General features: G+C 43.4%; 1 protein-coding gene across 1 annotated transcript in view; it reads left to right on the top strand.

The window, feature by feature from the left end:
• The first annotated feature begins 704 nt into the window (after positions 1–704).
• LOC139748892 (uncharacterized) overlaps positions 705–20104 on the top strand; it is a 42631-nt gene continuing 23231 nt past the window's right edge. Inside the window, exon 1 of the mRNA XM_071662256.1 lies at positions 705–1173. The gene's annotated coding sequence lies outside the window, so the exon portion shown is untranslated. The remainder of the gene's footprint in view (positions 1174–20104) is intronic.

Raw genomic sequence — 20104 nt, 5'->3', positions numbered from 1 at the left:
AACATAATAGAAAATAGAATAAGTACATTACAAGCACTGAAGGCCCTAAGTTATGTTATTTTGAGAGTTACATTTTAACATCAGGATAGGGAGGGTTTTATTATCGTCGCATTTCCTGTCCTTCCACAGCTGTCTTTTCCTCGTCAGCCAGCTGGTGGCAGAAATTCTCATAGCACACTGAGACGGTGTATCACTCACACTGCCTTTGGAGAGCGTTGGGCCTCCTAATGCACTCGCTGGCTTTCCTTATTCACTCACTGAAGCATTGACTGTGAAGCTTGCACATTTGATCCGAGTCATTTTATTTGATTTTTTTGTATTTTCGACGAAAGGCTCAGGTTATGAATACTGATGCTGGTGTTTACAGTATGTCACCACACAACGTGTGGAGATAAAGACGGTAGTTGAGGCTTCCTTGGACTGTTGTGCTTTGAAGCTGGGTGGGACAGCGACACAGCGGTTCACGAGATAGTGATTCAAAGCTTCTTGGGGAAAGTGATTCGAGGATTCGGATGGCAGAGGCTGTTGCCCACCGACCAGTTTCGTCACAGTACTTCCCTGTCTTTGTCAACAACCACGAGGCACAGAGAATAAGCTGCGTCACCAGCGTCTGGCGTGGCTTGAACACGCCAGACGCGTAGCTGACGGTCCACGAGGCAGTAATGAGGCTAGTATTGCGTCAGGCTGCCTCTAGTGCCTCCTGCCCATGGACCTAGCAACCAGTTACAGCTCGTGCATTGCGAGCGAACATTTCGATGTAGGGGTGAGCCGGGCTGGAACTTACTACCTCCAGCTTATTGATCATTGTAACCACTGTTATCTCGTCACCAAATGAGTTCAAATGCGTCAGTGAAAGTGACAGTTATATGCCTTTTATCGTGATAGAGCTGTTTATACTGAACACAGTGTCGGTGTGAAATACTGGCGGATGGGGCGAGTGTTGGCGGTGGTTCCGGTGTGGCCGGAGGAGTGTGAGCGCCAGAAGCAGAAGGGTTTGTTTACCTTACTGGTCGAGACCGGAGGAAGGGTTGACCACATCCCAGGGACACACGCCGTACTCCATCATGTGGTGATACAAGGTCTTTGATGATGGTGGTGGTGTTGAGTTACCCTGTCTGGTGTCGTCGAGAAGTGAGGTTGCTGACGGTTATCAGTCGAGACCGACCACTTGAGGTTAGTGGTTACACACACACACACACACACACACACACACACAGTGTATGGACAGTGTCAAGCATTATTTATTGCTAAGAAACTTACCTGTTAACGGTTGACCGTCCGGCCTTCCGTCCCTGCTCCGTCAGCGTTGTCCCTGACGCTACCTGCCTGTCCGGGGTTGTCATGAGAGAGGTAGTCTGTCGTAGCTGATGCAGCCAGAGCAGGGCCAGACGTTTCCCACCATCCAGGGACAGCGGCGTTTGCTCGGTTGTCACAAGGTTAGAATGACACAAAGAAGCCTGTGTTTTGTTAGTCTTTCAACGTAATGATTTCCTTAAGATGATTTACGTTCTTTTATATGTATATTTTTTTTTTTTTTTTTAGAAATTATGTGATTCTATCATTTCATGCTTGTTATTGAACCAGAGAATCAAAAGCGGCGACACAGAAGACATACCATGAAGAAGGAATCCATGTTAGGGTGAGGCTGGTGATGGTGTGGTGATGAGAGCAATATACTCAGCTAGTGATGACTATGCCGGGCAGGGCGATGTGTGGCTGACACTAACTCACACGAATGTAGATGGACTTACGTATGTACATAGCTTTTCGGAAAAGTATGAATATATGGCAGATGTATGTAACTTGGTTCAGGTGGCAGTTGTATGTCACGTGGTTCAGGTGGCAGTTGTATGTCACGTGGTTCAGGTGGCAGGTGTATGTCACGTGGTTCAGGTGGCAGTTGTATGTCACGTGTTTCAGGTGGCAGATGTATGTCACGTGTTTCAGGTGGCAGATGTATGTCATGTGGTTCAGGTGGCAGGTGTATGTCACGTGTTTCAGGTGGCAGATGTATGTCACGTGTTTCAGGTGGCAGATGTATGTCACGTGTTTCAGGTGGCAGATGTATGTCATATGGTTCAGTTGGCAGATGTATGTCACGTGGTTGAAGTGGCAGATGTATGTCACGTGGTTCAGGTGGCAGATGTATGTCACGTGGTTCAGTTGGCAGATGTATGTCATGTGGTTCAGGTGGCAGGTGTATGTCACGTGTTTCAGGTGGCAGATGTATGTCACGTGTTTCAGGTGGCAGATGTATGTCACGTGTTTCAGGTGGCAGATGTATGTCATATGGTTCAGTTGGCAGATGTATGTCACGTGGTTGAAGTGGCAGATGTATGTCACGTGTTTCAGGTGGCAGATGTATGTCACGTGGTTCAGGTGGTAGATGTATGTCACGTGGTTCAGGTGGCAGGTGTATGTCACGTGTTTCAGGTGGCAGATGTATGTCACGTGGTTCAGGTAGCAGATGTATGTCACGTGGTTCAGGTGGCAGATGTATGTCACGTGGTTCAGGTGGTAGATGTATGTCACGTGTTTCAGGTGGTAGATGTATGTCACGTGGTTCAGGTGGCAGATGTATGTCGCGTGGTTCAGGTGACAGATGTGTCACGTGGTTCAGGTGGCAGGTGTATGTCACGTGTTTCAAGTGGCAGATATATATCACGTTTTTCAGGTGGCAGAAGTATGTCATGTGGTTCAGGTGACAGACGTATGTCACGTGTTTCAGGTGGCAAATGTATGTCACGTGGTTCAGGTGGCAGATGTTTCACGTGCTTCAGGTGGCAGATGTGTCACGTGGTTCAGGTGGCAGGTGTATGTCACGTGGTTCAGGTGGCAGGTGTATGTCACGTGGTTCAGGTGGCAGATGTATGTCACGTGGTTCAGATGGCAGGTGTATGTCTAGTGATTCATGTGGCAGATGTATGTCACGTGGTTCAGGTGGTAGATGTATGTCACGTGGTTCAGGTGGCAGATGTATGTCACGTGTTTCAGGTAGCAGATGTATGTCACGTGGTTCAGGTGGCAGATGTATGTCACGTGGTTCAGGTGGCAGATGTATGTCACGTGGTTCAGGTGGCAGATGTATGTCAAGTGGTTCAGGTGGCAGATGTATGTCAAGTGGTTCAGGTGGCAGATGTATGTCACGTGTTTCAGGTAGCAGATGTATGTCACGTGGTTCAGGTGGCAGATGTATATCACGTGGTTCAGGTGGCAGATGTATGTCAAGTGGTTCAGGTGGCAGATGTATGTCACGTGTTTCAGGTGGCAGATGTATGTCACGTGTTTCAGGTGGCAGATGTATGTCACGTGGTTCAGGTGGCAGATGTATGTCACGTGGTTCAGGTGGCAGGTGTATGTCACGTGGTTCAGGTGGCAGATGTATGTCACGTGGTTCAGGTGGCAGATGTGTGTCATGGTTCAGGTGGCAGGTGTATGTCGCATGGCTCAGGTGGCAGATGTATGTTACGGGATCAGATAACATTTACTGGCACTGGACATGTTGTTTACTTGGACAATAATGTAAAGAAGGTCAAAGTACATTATCCACTGAACACTGTCGTTACAAAACGTGCTAGTACTTGGCATGATTATATGAGGTGTTTATACAGCTCAGGACATGGCGGAAATTGTATATAGTGTCAGAATTTCGTCATGGATATTATTATCAATGAAGTAATCAAAAAGCTGTCGAAACTGTAAGCCTTGAGGTCTGAAATCACTGATTTTGGTGACATTCGCTAGTATAGTGTCCTAGTTTAGGTTCATCAGGTGTTCGCTGGTATAGTGTCCTAGTTTATGTTCATCAGGTGCTGAACATAGTCATAGGGTACCTGTACCCTAGGCGTATTACGATATCCCTCTGTCTAGTATGGGTACGATGCCTTGCATATTGATGTTTCTTTATCCTAAAATGATCGCACATTACCACAGCTTCCTGGTCTTTCATAATCTCTCGAGAGATCTTCTTTGCCGGCAAATGCGGTCTAGTCATTGCAGACTATGCCTTTAGTTTTACCAAGTCTGGTGTAGGGGCCCGAGAGCAAGCAGGCACGTTTAGCGCGATTATCTACGCGGTCATGACGCTTATGTACGACATGTGAAGATATCCATAGGAACTGCTTACGTAAACCACTGTTTTCGGCAACTTTAAGCATGTTTTTATACTTATGAAAGTTGACTGCCTAGAGATGTGAGAGAAATAGTGGCAAACGAAAGCCAAGTATCCGGATTGAGCAAACTGTTCCCGGCCACCGTCTGTCACAAGAGGGCAGAATGAAGACGGAAGCATCTCGTTATAACCTGCAGCCACCCCTTGTCTGCAGTCCATCCCTCCGTCCTTGTCTCCTCTGTCTGCTACCTCAGCAACTCCTCCACCCCCTTGTTCCGTCCCTCTGCCACCTCAGCAGGTCCTCCACCCGTGTCTCTGCTTACCTCCGCAGCAACTCCTTCACCCCTTGTCCCCCTCTTTCTTGATCTGATTTGTGCCAGTGACCCCGGCATATTTATGGTGCACCCCATGCTTGTCCTGTGAACGGTAGCGCAGAAGGATTACAGGTGTCACAAAGGGTCTTACTCAGACCTCAGTGGGTTGATATCACATACAATTCGTATTTCAGTACATGCATTACATAGTTTCATTTGGTAAGTTTTACCGACTAGATGCAAAAAGTGGATCTTGGTTGCCCAAGGTCCACTAAAGTACTCAAAATGCAGGAAGAACTTGGTATTCCCAGCAATGAAGACACAATACTTGAAATCAATCTAATGATTGTAATGAAACTTCTGCGTGGTGATCCAGATAGTGTTGTCTCTAAAGAATTGTTAAGCCATATATGACATGGCACCAGTGAATCTAAATGGATCCAAATAACAGGCAACCACATGGCAATGTTTGGTGTACATAATTTGTATGAAATTAGGAAGCAGCATCATTTCCTGCCTCCCTGGCAGATAACTCCCTTTGACGTCACTGCACCCACTTATCCACCGAAGACACTAATTACCTAAAATTTTTACCCCTCTTTCTGTCACCTCAGAAGCACTTCCGCCCCTCTCTTTTCTGTCTGTCATCTCGGCAACACCTTCACCCCATCTTCTCTGTCTATATCACCTTAGCAGGCTCTCCACTCCCGTCCTCTCTGGCTGCCGTCCCAGCAATCCTTCGCCTTCCAGTCTACTACCTAACCTTCAGATAGCACCTCCCCCATCATTTTGCCACACCTGCCACTTTAGCTTCTTTATTGGCCGTCATAGCTGACTCTCAACCGCTTTAACTGTTCCTTTATTACAGATCTGCCAGCCCCTCTATCTACTAAGCGCAAAGCCTGTGTCTGCCACCCAGGGGAACTCTTGACTGCCATTAAAGTCTCTGTTCCTGAACCACATCTCTAGTTTACTAACCGCAGCCTCTGTTGCTGTATGCCACTCCAGCCTTGTCTGTCGCCCCATTCTCTCTTTCGACCAATTTTCATCTATTTGCCACGGCAGTTCCTCTCTGCTATCTCGGCTTCTGTGTTTACCCCTTCACCTCCTGTCTCTTTGAGCTCCTTCCTCTACCCCCCCCCTATCTCCTCTCTCTGACGCCAATGGCTCCTCTCTTTACCCCCAGAGCTCCTCTTAATGTCACCTGAGCTCCTCCCTCTACCCCCTAAGCTCCTCTTTCTACCCTTCAGCTCCTCTACCTGTCATCTTGGCTCCTATTATTGCAATCTCAACTCTCCTTGACCTTAGTTCCTCTGTCTGCCGCGAAACACACTGTCTAGGAGCACATTTTACTCTCTCTGCCCTCCAGCCTCTCCTCCGTCCAACGTAGATCCTCTGTCAGTTAATCACATCCTTCTGGTACCTTTGTCCTTTTTCCTAATGCTTTCCCAGTGTCTGCCATCTTCTTTCCTTCTTTAACCTTCTGTTTGCCCCTCTTCAACCCTCTTTCTACTACCCAGACTTTCTTTCTGCCACTCCAGCTAAACTATTTCTCAGTTATAACCTCTTTGGTACCTTTGTCCATGCCTGCCACTTGTACCCGCCCTTTTACGAACTTCAGCCACCTACTTGCATCTTCCACTCCTGTCTGCTACCATTTTCCGTCGTCTGTCCTTCAAGCTCTTCTCTACTATCCAGGTTTCCATGTCTCGAACTCAGTCCCTCTTTATGCCACAGTGACATTGTCTCTGCTGTTTTAATCCTTCTCTTTGTCACTTTAGCTTCTGATTTCTTGCTCCTCCGTCTCTCATTTTCAGTTCCATTGGCTGCCTTACTCTGCCGCTGCACTCATCTGAGTCATTTCGCATTGTCATTAACAGAGACCCTCCCCAAACTGAGAAGAAAAATCTTTAGATATGGAGCTGTAATCTGACGTCACCACTCTGCGCCATTCTTCACCTGAAACTTTACATCGTTGTCTTTTAGTCTTTATTCTTCGTTCGCCGTCTTCGGTGTATAACTGTTCAGCCGGTAGTGTAACCCTGGTGCTCTTCACCTGTCTACGTAGGGATGCAATGGTCAGGGGAGGCTGGTATAAGATAGGCTAGGTTGGTGGGAGGATAGGGATACGAAGGAGAGAAGATGGCGGACGTTGAGAGACGGAGGTTAAGTTAGTGAGGGGAGCCTCCTGGTGTCCCTCATGCGGCGGCAGCAGCAGCAGCATCAATCACTCATCATGTCCTGAGGACACTGTGGCTACGGCACTCCCCACCACCGCCATCTTCCATCCAACTGCCTCCATTCAGATCCTTCGTCATGCAGTTCCCGTCCTTAAGACACCTTACTCCAGGACCCGTTTTTCATCCTTTTCTCCAACACGGTGCTGGTGTTATTGACTACAGATGGTCCACTTAAGCTTCTTCCAGAATCCCTCCTGAATGGCGGGATTGGCTTACCTAGTTAGGCCAATGGATCTAAACCACTGACTCATGTTGTTCTTCCTTTCTTTGTTAGGCTGGGGAAGACTAGTAGCTCGGTAGATGTCTGTCTGTGTGTGTTTGTTGAGTATTTTACGTAAGTACGTATGTATATGCGTTTGTATGTGTGTTTATGTACACGTATAGATGTGTGTGGATCATTTCTTGTCTATTATTACCTACATGCGAATATAGGAGGGAGTGTTAGAATCTCGGAGCTCAAAGTCTCAATCTTCCATCTTCTGTCGTAAGATTTCACTGATCTTTATTGTCCTCTGCCTTTACTGCTTCCCTGAACCTAATTATGTTGCCACACAGATGTTTCTTCACGTCTTTTCTAGTTTTGTGTCAAGTCCATAGGTTCCTCCTTGTCTCGAAACGTTGCGCCATGTAGACATCATCATGTCCATTGAGGAACTCAAAAAAGTTGTAATAAAGTCTCGCTTTGTCCTTCTTGTCTCGGACGTGGGCCAGTTTGTGTTCGATATTTCTTTATCAATGAGCGACATGAGTGTGGTGTGTGTGTGTGTGTGTGTGTGTGTGTGTGTGTGTGTGTGTGTGTGTTCGTTCTACTAAGGGAGTCTGGGGGAAGCTTGCCTTCCATTTGGGCTATGGTGTTCGGCTTGGTTGACTCGTTTTACTTCTAGCGCCATGCTAGGTTAAAACCCTCTTCACTTTTTTTTCTTTTTTTTTTGGATTGATCAACTTTCTCTGAGCGAGATAATTTTTGAAGTCATTGAGGTCCTTACTGCCTTTCGTCGGAAGTTCTGAAAATGACTATTTTGTCGATCTGTAACGACCCTGCTGGACTGTCTAATAAATTTCCAGAGAATAAATTAGCAAAAAAAAAAAAAAAATTTTCGGGTATTCAAGTCCTTTCTGGCATCGAAGACCACCGAGAACTGACAGTACAACAACACTGGGCCATGAAAATGTCAAAGTAGTTGCACACGTACACATATCCTTAGCAAGAGATGTGGACGTGTGACTCAAACTAAATAAAGGGGAAGAACAGTAAATGTTGACAAGACTGTGTAAATGAAAAGGGTAGTAAAAATGCATGTCCGACTAGTTACAAAGAGAGGAAGAAAGGTATATGCTGGCGTCACAGGATAATTCAGATGTAATAGACTTGCTACAGTTGGGTAACACACGCAGCAGGATATATACACTAGTCCAAATGTAATATTTTGAAAATCTTTCATGTTAAGAGCAAGGGCAAGTGGAGTATCTCTACAAGTGCAAGGCAACCTCCCCGTACACTCAAATAGGTTTAACACACACACACACACACACACACACACACACACACAAGGAACTACTGTATTTTGATGGATTCTTACTGAAGTTGGCCAACGCTTACGGCATTTGCTTCGTGAGGTTCACTAGCTCGTGCGAGACTAAGTCTCTTGCGCACCGTTTATGACCAGCGAATTCTCGAGTCAGTAACAGATTCGGGCCGGCGTCTGTTCCATTCTGTGGAAGGCTACCACGCCTTCCTTCACCCCCTGGGCATCACAACCACCCTCACCACCACCACGCTTCTCCACCCTGGCCACCGCACCTTCCATCACCACCACCACTACCTCCCTCCCAGGTTACCATACCCTCCACCACCACCACGTTCTTCCACCCAGGTCACCACACCCTCCCTCAACATCACTGCTCCCTTCCTCCATGTCTGCCACACCCTCTGATCAACGCCACTCCCTCCCTGGCAACCAAAAACTGACTGTTGATATAATTGTTTAGTGATTGCATCCACTCGCCCCGCCATTTTCCCTCTCCATACCCACAATACTGCCGGCAAAGCCTTCCCTTATCAGTAATTTATTTCCCGAAAATTTATCCTCGCAGCAGCTAGCAATTTCTATTTTGTTGTGGAAATGGACGAATTGTTAGCAGATGTGCTTGGTGGTTAGCTATCATGTGTCCTCGCCGTGCCTACAGAAGACGGACGGATAGATAGGAACGTCCTTCATAGATTAGTAGTAAGACATTAACACATATTACTGGGAATAGTTAGATTATGTTATTTGTTGAAGCAGCATTTCAGGCCAAGCATGCGCAGAAGAAATACATATTTGGGATAGATTTCTTCACAGTTATACCCGTTGGTATCATCTGAGGAAGAACAGATAATCATGCAACATTTTTAAATAATCAGTAGCAGAAAATCAAATTGAAACGAAACACGCGGAAAAGGAGACCTTGTGTGGGATAGGTTTTCAATTATTTGCCACGTTAATGTCTGAAAATTTGAAATAATGAATCATTATTCAAATGTAATAAAAACTGAGATGAAAGCTTGATAACTAATGAAACATGTTTAAAAAGAAGTAAATGGTTAAACCTACGCGTTTGTATAGTCTAAATTAGTTCAGAAAAATACTGAAACCATGTGAAATGACTAATTTGATTTGATTTTGTGGAATTCTTGACTTGCTCCAACTTTACTGTTTGTTTGACATTGAGGTATGAGGTAGTGAGGACACCTGAGACTGAATCATCTTGAACACTCTCATACAGGAGGAATTCATTTGCTTGTTTGTTGGTTTTAGCTTTGCTGATAAAATTTCCCCAACACATTTGTTTTGCAATTTGTTTCATTTACCCACACCTTTCCGTCTTTATAAATAGTTTGCTTACTCGTTACTCTGGTACTATTTTGAGAAATTTTGGCAAATTGTACTAAAATTCTCTTTCTATTTCGTTTTCTGTGTCGCATTATTTTCATGTGTACCCATTTGTATGCTTTACTACTTATTTTTTTTAATCTTTAAGCACAGTCCACTGTTGATGATTCATTGTGAAAAGTATTATAACCATAATTCGGTGTATTAAGAAACTTTTGGTGCGAATTTGTTCTTCGCCTGAACGAAATATTTCAAGGCTTTTGACTTTTCTTCAAAAATTTTTGAACCGCACGGAAGCAGGTTCTCTTTCCTCAACTTCATTTCCTGAACTGGAGATCTGTGGAGGTTGGGTGGGTTACCTTCTCCTCGTGTCCAGGTGAGGGTATATGATAGGGTCGTCTTCCATCGCCATTGCTCTTCTCTCTTCTTTGTCCTCATTTAAAAGGAGAGAAAAGATAGGGTGTAGATCAAGAAAACAATTCAGAATCATCAAAAGAAAACTTTACATCACCTCACCATTCCCACGAAGGTGACCACTGAACACAGCTTCCAGAGCACTGCCCCATACCCCACACTGTACAGACGCACAAGGTAGCTTCCACGGGAATAAGTGAGCAAGGCTTTGCAAACTTGCCTTTTTAAACTCACGAACATCAGAATGTAAACATCTTTTACCCAATAATGGTTGAGGGCGAGCAGGAGAGATCGCTGGGAGACAAAGTATTGGAGAATTTTTGGAGGATTTTTCGCTCATGGACTGTGAACACGTGACAAATGTGTATCACCAATGTACAGTCCAATGAGATTCCCCTCACCCCGTTTAGTAAAACCTTAGTTAATCACTGTACTAAATCCTTATTAGATCATTAATCATGTGCTAGAATTTTGTTATATCATGAATCGTGTTGTAGAATCTTGGTACATCATTAGTTATGTACTAGAATTTTGTTATATAAGTAATCGTGTTCTAGAATTTTGTTAGATCATTAAATATTTACTAGAATTTTATGTAAGTAATCGTGTTGTAGAATCTTGATAGATCATTAATTATGTACACGAATTTTGTTATGTAAGTAATCGTGTTGTAGAATCTTGTTAGATCATTAGTTATGTACTAGAATCCTGTTAGACCATTCATTGTGAACTAGAATGAATATTGTTAGATCATTAATCATATACTAGACTCGTTAAACCATTATTCATGCAATAGAATCTTGTTAATCGTGCACTAGAATCTTGTTAGATCATTAATCATGTATTAGAATCTTGTTAGATGATTAATCATATAATAGATTTTTGAGATCATTAACCATGTGCTTGAATTATTGATCATGTAACAATCTTGTTAGATCATTAATCATGCACTAGATTGTTGTTGATCATTAGTGATGTGCTAGAATCTTGTTAGATCATTAATTATGTAACCGAATCTTGATAGATCATTAGTCATGTGGTAGAATCTGGTTATATCATTAATTATGAAATAGAATCTAGCTAGATCATTATTTATGTTCTAGAATCTTGTTAGATCGTTAATTACGTAATAGAATCTTGTTAGATCTTTAATCACGGACTAGAATCTTGTTAGATGATTACTCATGTACTAGAATCTTGTTAGATAATCGTACTAGAATCTTGTTAGATCATTAATCATGTACTAGAATATTATTGGATCATTAATCATGTACTAGAATCTTGTTAGATTGTTGATTATGTAAGAATCTTGTTAGATCATTCATCATGTAATGGAATCTTGTTAGATCATTAATCATGTAGTAGAATCTTGTTAGATCGTTAATCGTTTACTAGAATCATTATTATTTTTTTTCATTATACTTTGTCGCTGTCTCCCGCGTTTGCGAGGTAGCGCAAGGAAACAGACGAAAGAAATGGCCCAACCCCCCCCCCCCCCCATACACATGTATATACATACGTCCACACACGCAAATATACATACCTACACAGCTTTCCATGGTTTACCCCAGACGCTTCACATGCCTTGATTCAATCCACTGACAGCACGTCAACCCCGGTATACCACATCGCTCCAATTCACTCTATTCCTTGCCCTCCTTTCACCCTCCTGCATGTTCAGGCCCCGATCACACAAAATCTTTTTCACTCCATCTTTCCACCTCCAATTTGGTCTCCCTCTTCTCCTCGTTCCCTCCACCTCCGACACATATATCCTCTTGGTCAATCTTTCCTCACTCATTCTCTCCATGTGCCCAAACCACTTCAAAACACCCTCTTCTGCTCTCTCAACCACGCTCTTTTTATTTCCACACATCTCTCTTACCCTTACGTTACTCACTCGATCAAACTACCTCACACCACACATTGTCCTCAAACATCTCATTTCCAGCACATCCATCCTCCTGCGCACAACTCTATCCATAGCCCACGCCTCGCAACCATACAACATTGTTGGAACCACTATTCCTTCAAACATACCCATTTTTGCTTTCCGAGATAATGTTCTCGACTTCCACACATTCTTCAAGGCTCCCAGAATTTTCGCCCCCTCCCCCACCCTATGATCCACTTCCGCTTCCATGGTTCCATCCGCTGCCAGATCCACTCCCAGATATCTAAAACACTTCACTTCCTCCGGTTTTTCTCCATTCAAACTCACCTCCCAATTGACTTGACCCTCAACCCTACTGTACCTAATAACCTTGCTCTTATTCACATTTACTCTTAACTTTCTTCTTCCACACACTTTACCAAACTCAGTCACCAGCTTCTGCAGTTTCTCACATGAATCAGCCACCAGCGCTGTATCATCAGCGAACAACAACTGACTCACTTCCCAAGCTCTCTCATCCCCAACAGACTTCATACTTGCCCCTCTTTCCAAAACTCTTGCATTTACCTCCCTAACAACCCCATCCATAAACAAATTAAACAACCATGGAGACATCACACACCCCTGCCGCAAACCTACATTCACTGAGAACCAATCACTTTCCTCTCTTCCTACACGTACACATGCCTTACATCCTCGATAAAAACTTTTCACTGCTTCTAACAACTTTCCTCCCACACCATATATTCTTAATACCTTCCACAGAGCATCTCTATCAACTCTATCATATGCCTTCTCCAGATCCATAAATGCTACATACAAATCCATTTGCTTTTCTAAGTAGAATCATGTTAGATCATTAATCATGAACTAGATCTTGTTATATCATTAATCTTGTAATAGAATCTTGTTAGATCATAAACCACGTAATAGAATCTTAGTTGATAAAGATTATGTACTATAATCTTGTTAGATCATTAATCGTGTACTAGAATCTTGTCAGATCATTAATCATGAAGTAGATCTTGTTAGATCATAAGTCGTGTACTAGAATCTTGTTAGATCATTTATCATGTAATAGAATCTTGTTAGATCACGAATTATGTATTAGAATTATGTTAGATCATTCATCGTGTACTAGAATAATGTTAGATCGCTAATTATGAACTAGATCGTGTTAGATCATTAATCATGTAATCGAATCTAGTTAGATAATCAATCGTGTACTTGAACCTTGTTAGATAATCATGTACTATAATCTTAGATAATTAATCATGTAATAGAATCTTATTAGATCATTAATCGTGTATTAAATCATTAATGAAATAGTACAGAAGACCCACGTGGTAACCATTGAGAGGGTAACGCGCGTCTCACAACACTAGATTGTAGTTTAACTGATCGTCATGGAACACTAAAGCAAAACATGACTGCAAAGATGTCGAAATAATTTAGAATATCTTGTGAAAGTCAAGAGCTCTACTTTACAAACCTTATAAAAGATATTTGTAAAAATGTCGATAATTGCAAGAGATTTTCTTTTCTCTGGTAATTCAATTAAGTCACAAGTTAGTTCCATCACTTTATTTCCCACCCACCAGCTATGGCGTTTGTCTCAGGGAAAGTTAGTTATTAACGAGGTATCTGATAAGGGTAATTATTATGGAAATGAATTAGAATAACTAAAGCATCGGTGCGAATATTAGTACCGCAGCAGTTGTTTCAGAGTGGCAGAGGGAGGGACACACCTTCTGGCGGCGCATCCCAGCTGACTCTCCTCCACTGGGAGGGATCCCGCTCATCTTGTGTCGCCACGGCTCTGGCTGGCCAGCTTACTCATGATGGAGTCAACCTATTAACGTGTAGTAGGGCCCCTCAACGCTCTACTGAGGGTCTTGAGCCACATGGGGGCGAAGGGGGTGGAACCTGATCTGTGGTAAGGCCTCTCTGGTGATACTCATGTGAGTTTAGTAAGTAGCCGCCCGCATCAGGTGATCGTTAGGGCCTTATGTAACTACTCCCGGAAACTTAGGCAGCTGATAGGATTCTTTGGTCATGTATCGTAGAGGGCAGTGTTGTTAACCCCCGGGGAGAATCATCTCTCTCCCGTTCCACGCAGATTGTATTTGTAAAGCCTAGTTTCAACTTGTACTCTTAAAGCCTGGGTACTTTTTAAAGCCTTGTCCCAACTTGTCCGTTTAAAAAGCCTAGTCCAATTTGCCTCCTGGTGGCAGGATGTGAAGGGGTACATCGTCCTCTCACACATTCCCCTTCGCAAATGTTTCCTGTCAACTTTCATATTAGGATTATTTCTCACACTAAGAAATGCATACCGCATTATCACACATTTGTTGGGTCTTTACACCTGGGAACACAGTGGCAGTATCTTATGAAAGTCATAGAAATACTTCAGATTCACATTTCAAAAGTTTGTTCTCAAGAGGAAATGGACCCCAGCCATAATACGTGTATATACTGAGCTACGCACAAGCTAGAATCTGCAATCGAAGGAACAGCCTAAAGTTAATCAAGACAATTTGCATAAATTTAGAGTGAGTAATAATCTAGATTAGCATACATACGTTTTCACAGCATTTTTGTTCCGGAGTGTTTTGAAAAATATGATAATTCGGCTTAAACTCATTTAGATTTCATGGGACTGATATTGCTAAAACACGTATTTTAACTATTTTATAACATCTGTATGATTTCCGATATGTTAATCTCGCTTGTAAATAACCATTTGGTAATGTAGTTTGATTTAATGATGCAGCTTAACTTCAGTATTGCCTCATATATATATATATATATATATATATATATATATATATATATATATATATATATATATATATATATATATATTGGAAAGGATCACGATTTTGCGCGTGATCAAGCATAGCCGAGTCCATTGGGAAAATGAAACACGATAAGTTCCTAAGTGCACTTTTGTGTAATAATCACATCATCAGCGGAGATACAAGAAATACAAGTCTTAGTTCTATAGCAGCTGACTTATATTTCTTTCTTGTATCTCCCCTGATGATGTGATTATTACACGAAAGTGCACTTGGGAACTTATCCTATTTCATTGAACCAGGGCATGTGAAGCGTCTGGGGTAAACCATGGAAAGTTTTGTGGGGCCTGGATGTGGAAAGGGGGCTGTGGTTTCGGTGCATTGTACATGGCAGCTAGAGACTGAATTCACAGTGTGAACGAATGTGGCCATTGTTGTCTTTTTCCTGGCGCTACCTCGCGCGCGTGCGGGGGTATGGGATTGTCATTTCATGTGTGGCGGGGTGGTGACGGGAATGAATAAAGGCAGCAAGTATGAATTATGTACATGTGTATATATGTGTATGTCTGTGTATGTATATATATGTATAAGTTGAAATGTATAGGTATGTATACGTGCGTGTGTGGACGTGTACGTATATACCGTACATGTGTATGTGGGCGGGTTGGGCCATTCTTTCGTCTGTTTCCTTGCGCTTCCTCGTTAACGCGGGAGACAGCGACAAAGTATTATATATATATATATATATATATATATATATATATATATATATATATATATATATATATATATATATATATATATATTTAATCATGGGACAATTCAAGGAAGACGATATGTTCTTAACATGTAGATGGTAAATTTCAAATTGTTTTATATCTGAAGTCAGTGCGACACCTTTCTATCCTCCGGTGTTGTGAAGGAATATGTACGGCCAGAGCAAATGGATTTCAAAGTGAACGCTACCTCTCTTGTCCTCTCGTTAGGATTGGTAAGTTTGACTACGACCTCACTGCATTATGGCAAGTGACAGGAACAGTGTCACTGGTGGCTCCACGTATATCTACTATTAGGAAAGTAGGAGTACCAGTGTGAAGCTTTGCTGGGAATTTTTCGCCGACACTGAAGGGTAAAATTGATTGTGGCCTGACTGTAAATACAGCGGTGAGAAATAGACTTTGTGTGACAGTTTTTCTGTCTTTCACATCAAGTTTCTTACGACCAGGTAACTTACTGCTCTACACAGTTACCTGATGAAGAGGAAATTCAAATGAAAATGTTTACTGTGCTACACTGAAAGTACGACAATGTATTAAAACTCATGCAGGTGTTGCTGCCATTGTTTTTGAAAATGTATAGTTGATTGATCTGTTTGGCAGTGCCTTTCATTATGTATATTTTCTTCATTTTTCTTTTTGTCACGCTCTGTACCCTGCCCGTCACGTGATGTGTTCACTGTTGCTTTCACTGACTGCCACTGGTGGCTGACGTGCCACCACAACAGTCAGGCAGAAGTTGACAAGCTTTGATCAGTTGTCGGGGATGCATTAGTCAGGTGCACCATTCTCACTCAGGAGTTACAGCACCTTGGAGACGTTGTCCTGTGTGTAGCGTCATTGCTACCACTAGGTCTTGGAAGGTTGTCCTTCGTGTGGTCCTGATGTTACTGGGTCTTGGATGGTTGTTATGCTTGTGGTGTCCTGTTGTTACTGGGTCTTGGATGGTTGTTATGCTTGTGGTTTTCTGTTGTTACTGGGTCTTGGATGGTTGTTATGCTTGTGGTGTCATGTTGGTACTGGGTCTTGGATGGTTGTTATGCTTGTGGTGTTCTGTTGTCACTGGGTCTTGGATGGTTGTTATGCTTGTGGTGTCCTGTTGTTACTGGGTCTTGGATGGTTGTTATGTTTGTGGTGTCCTGTTGTTACTGGGTCTTGGATGGTTGTTATGTTTGTGGTGTCCTGTTGTTACTGGGTCTTGGATGGTTGTTATGTTTGTGGTGTCCTGTTGTTACTGGGTCTTGGATGGTTGTTATGTTTGTGGTGTCCTGTTGTTACTGGGTCTTGGATGGTTGTTATGTTTGTGGTGTCCTGTTGTTACTAGGTCTTGGATGGTTGTTATGCTTGGGTCTTGGGTGGTTGTCCTACATGTAGTGTCCTGTTGTTCCTGGGTCTTGGGTGCATCTGTAGGATGTGGCATCAAAGCTCATACGTTATACTCTGTGAAATGATATTATACTTTATGTCGGTGCTGACGTTCTCTGTACTGATGGAGGTTGCTGACACTTGCCTACTGTTACTGACACCTTACTTCTGGTAATGACGGCGTATTTCCTCTAGTCCAGGGAGCGCAGCTCATCACAGGAGACCAGTCGTGTTCCTCCCCATTTCACATCAGAGAACCATTTCACTAACCATGTGTAGATTTTTTTTTCTGTGCCATAGATTTAGTTTTACTTAGCAGATATCCTTTCTCGAAGGCTTTACAAAGGTCTAAGTATATTTATCAGAGGGTGTTTTGAAATCCCATTTATTTCATATTTGGCTGAAGAAGTCAATTAGCTTCGGTAAACTCTGTTTTATTCCGAATTCCATCTTGTTGGTTGGTTATCGCTCTTATCTTGTAGGGATTCAAGAATTTGGTCTCTGATTACAGTCTCTAACACTTCATGAAACCTAAGTTAAGCTGATGGGACAGCAGTTCGAAGTAGAAAGATAAATGGTTTCTTTCTGTGGTGGTCCAGCGCAGTGGGAACTTGTAATCAGACAAAAAAAGAAAAATCTTCCTTCTTCACGTACAACATATCCATCTCTTACTGCACACCGACGCCTGAGTGTTGACTGCGGTAGCCCCCCCGCCTTGTCTCCTCAACAAAACGCTGGTTTTGATTCATTATGACAGGCGCCGCCATTTGCCTTGCCGAGCTCCATAGTCTACAAGTCATAAAGATGGCTCCTCAAAATCTAAGCTGCGATGTGTACAACAACACCCACTGAGGATGAAGGTGGTCGGTTACATGTGTTGAATTTCACACGGAGGTTTTCCTCCTTCTCCCACCCACTATCCGCATGCGTCAACTGAAGCATCCGTGTTAGAGACACCATTGTTCACTTTAATCACAACATAATCAAAGTGGAAATCCTGGAGTCCTTAAGGATTACGTTATCACCCCCACCCTCAGTCGTTATCGTTAGTCTGTCTCTGAGGCAGGCCCGATGAAAGATGGAGTGAGGGTGGGTGGAGGGAGGGGTGTCCTTTCCTTGGGTCCGTCCAGGGTCCCACCAAAGGGGGGGTTGGTTCCTCAGCTCCGCTCTTTTTGAAATCCCACTTCAAACCTGTTTTTAACTGTCGAGCGAACACCCTCGTCCTCACTTCCTCATCGTTGCCTGATGCACTACTTGCATTACAGCACATAACGCCCGGCTGTTCCCTGCCTGCTTGATTGCACTCCTGCAAGCGCGGGGCCAGCGCCTGCGGCGGGAGGTGGGCCAGGTAAGTCAGGGTCCCATGTACTGTAAAGCAGCTTTAGGCTCGAGCTGTATGCTGTCATGACGTGCATCGTGTTTGGTGGTGTGCCTCCGTATATGGACGCTTGATTCATTATGAATGATTCAAATAATTCGTGTTACATTATACTTAGATTGAATAGATCTATTTTTGAAAGTGTACATTTTTACTTCTTACGTTGTTGTACTAAAACCGGCTGCTGTTGTGACTTTGTGTATGAGCTGGTTGCTGCTCCAGTGTAGCATATTCTTTACTGTAAGTTTTTCACACTTACAAAACAGTGAGAAACGGGAGGTGGGGGTGGGAGGGGGGAGGGGTGTTGGTGAGGGGCTAGATATTTTGCCCAGGGGCACGTGCTGTCTCCCCCCCCCCCCCCCCTGCTCTCAGTGACAACACACCTTGCAGTCAGTGCAAGATGCTGCCATTCACAAAGGTCTGTTTCTGCTCAGAAAGCCTCCGCCTATCTTGCTAGCCACCTCAAACATTACTTTCTCGTCTACTTCTCATTTCTCAGCCATTCACACTTTGATAAGTCTAACCTTGAAACATACAAAGCGTTAAAAGGTAAAACAGCAAATTCTTTTTTTCAAGGGAAAATTTCAGTAACCTCTCGTTTTTAACATCGTTTTCCCCACCTGCGCTTCTTACATCCTCAATCTAGGAGTAACCGTGTACTGGAATATACCCGGGACCATCACCTCTCCTACCATGCGGAAAATGACATAGAGACGAGGTCTGACTTGTCATGTTTGTACATGGCTTACGTTTAACCCATGTTTATCTTTTTTTCTGAGTGCCATGTTCATCGTAACAGAGTACCATTACCTGGGAAAGTGCATCGCAGTCTTCCTAAGTCCTTCATAACAAAGTTTGGTTCATAAGTAGTCCCTCTATGAACGACCCAGTCCTCACTTACCTCCGATCTTTCTCTTCTAATTTCATCGCTACCTTTGTTTTGCTTATCATATGGAATTCATCTTTCTCCCACTTGTGGGAGCCCAGACTCGCTGCTCGCTCGTCCGGATCTTGTAACCAGCGCCCTCCATACGTGGGGACAGCACACTATTATTCTGTATTACGTACGCTGAGGACATCCCTCACCGCACATGTGTTTCATATACACATAACTTGTAACTCTGCAGGAACACGGTATACAGAATGTGTCGTCTTCTCCCAGAAGGTTCAACTGTGGTTTGTGTTTATGCAGGGCAGGTCAATGCACTATCCTAGGTGTGGCTCATCCCACATGCATTCTGTCTGTAACCTTGTACAACAAAACGTAAGTTTAAATGCATCAGGTTAACATTTCTCCCAGACGAGAATGTCTTTTTTTTTTTTTGAGATGAGAAGTGATTACTGACTTATAGGGTGAATAAGAAACTCAGTGTTTATAATTTCGGGTACCAAATGAGTGGAGAAAGTTGGTTTAGGGAGGCGGGTTGAGTCACACAGCCTCCACTGGTCTGCCGAGAGCTGTCCCAGCGGCGTCACGGGTCTGTTGGCTGGTCAGATCTGTCTCTGTTGTGTCTGCTGTCACCCATAACCATACGGCTGCAGGTGCCTGCATACACAGTGACACGAGAGCGCCCCAACACGTGGCAGGGTGGCATCACCTTACGTCACGTGTGGACTCGTACCAAGGGAGCTGCTGGGGGTCAAGGCCATACTCGTATACAGTGTTCAGTCAGTATCACTTCCAAGACTGACGACACACAGAGAATTCCACCCACGTATTTTGTCATCTCTGTGTCACTTGAAAAGCTGCTTAGCGAGTCCTGCTTGAGGAATTTCATTTTCTGTTGTGGTCATGTTGGTTTACTTCATTTTTGTCCTCTTTTAGTTTTCTTCCAAATTATCCGCGTTTCATAAACAAGGTGATGTTTATTCAAGGCGGTTTTAGTTTTGATTTATTTTGATTTTAAATGTCCATCAAAACAAAGGTTGTAGTAATCTCTC

This window comes from Panulirus ornatus, chromosome 6 (assembly GCF_036320965.1).
Source record: "Panulirus ornatus isolate Po-2019 chromosome 6, ASM3632096v1, whole genome shotgun sequence".
Classification (NCBI taxonomy): domain Eukaryota; kingdom Metazoa; phylum Arthropoda; class Malacostraca; order Decapoda; family Palinuridae; genus Panulirus; species Panulirus ornatus.
This window is presented reverse-complemented; position numbering and strand designations above follow the sequence as displayed.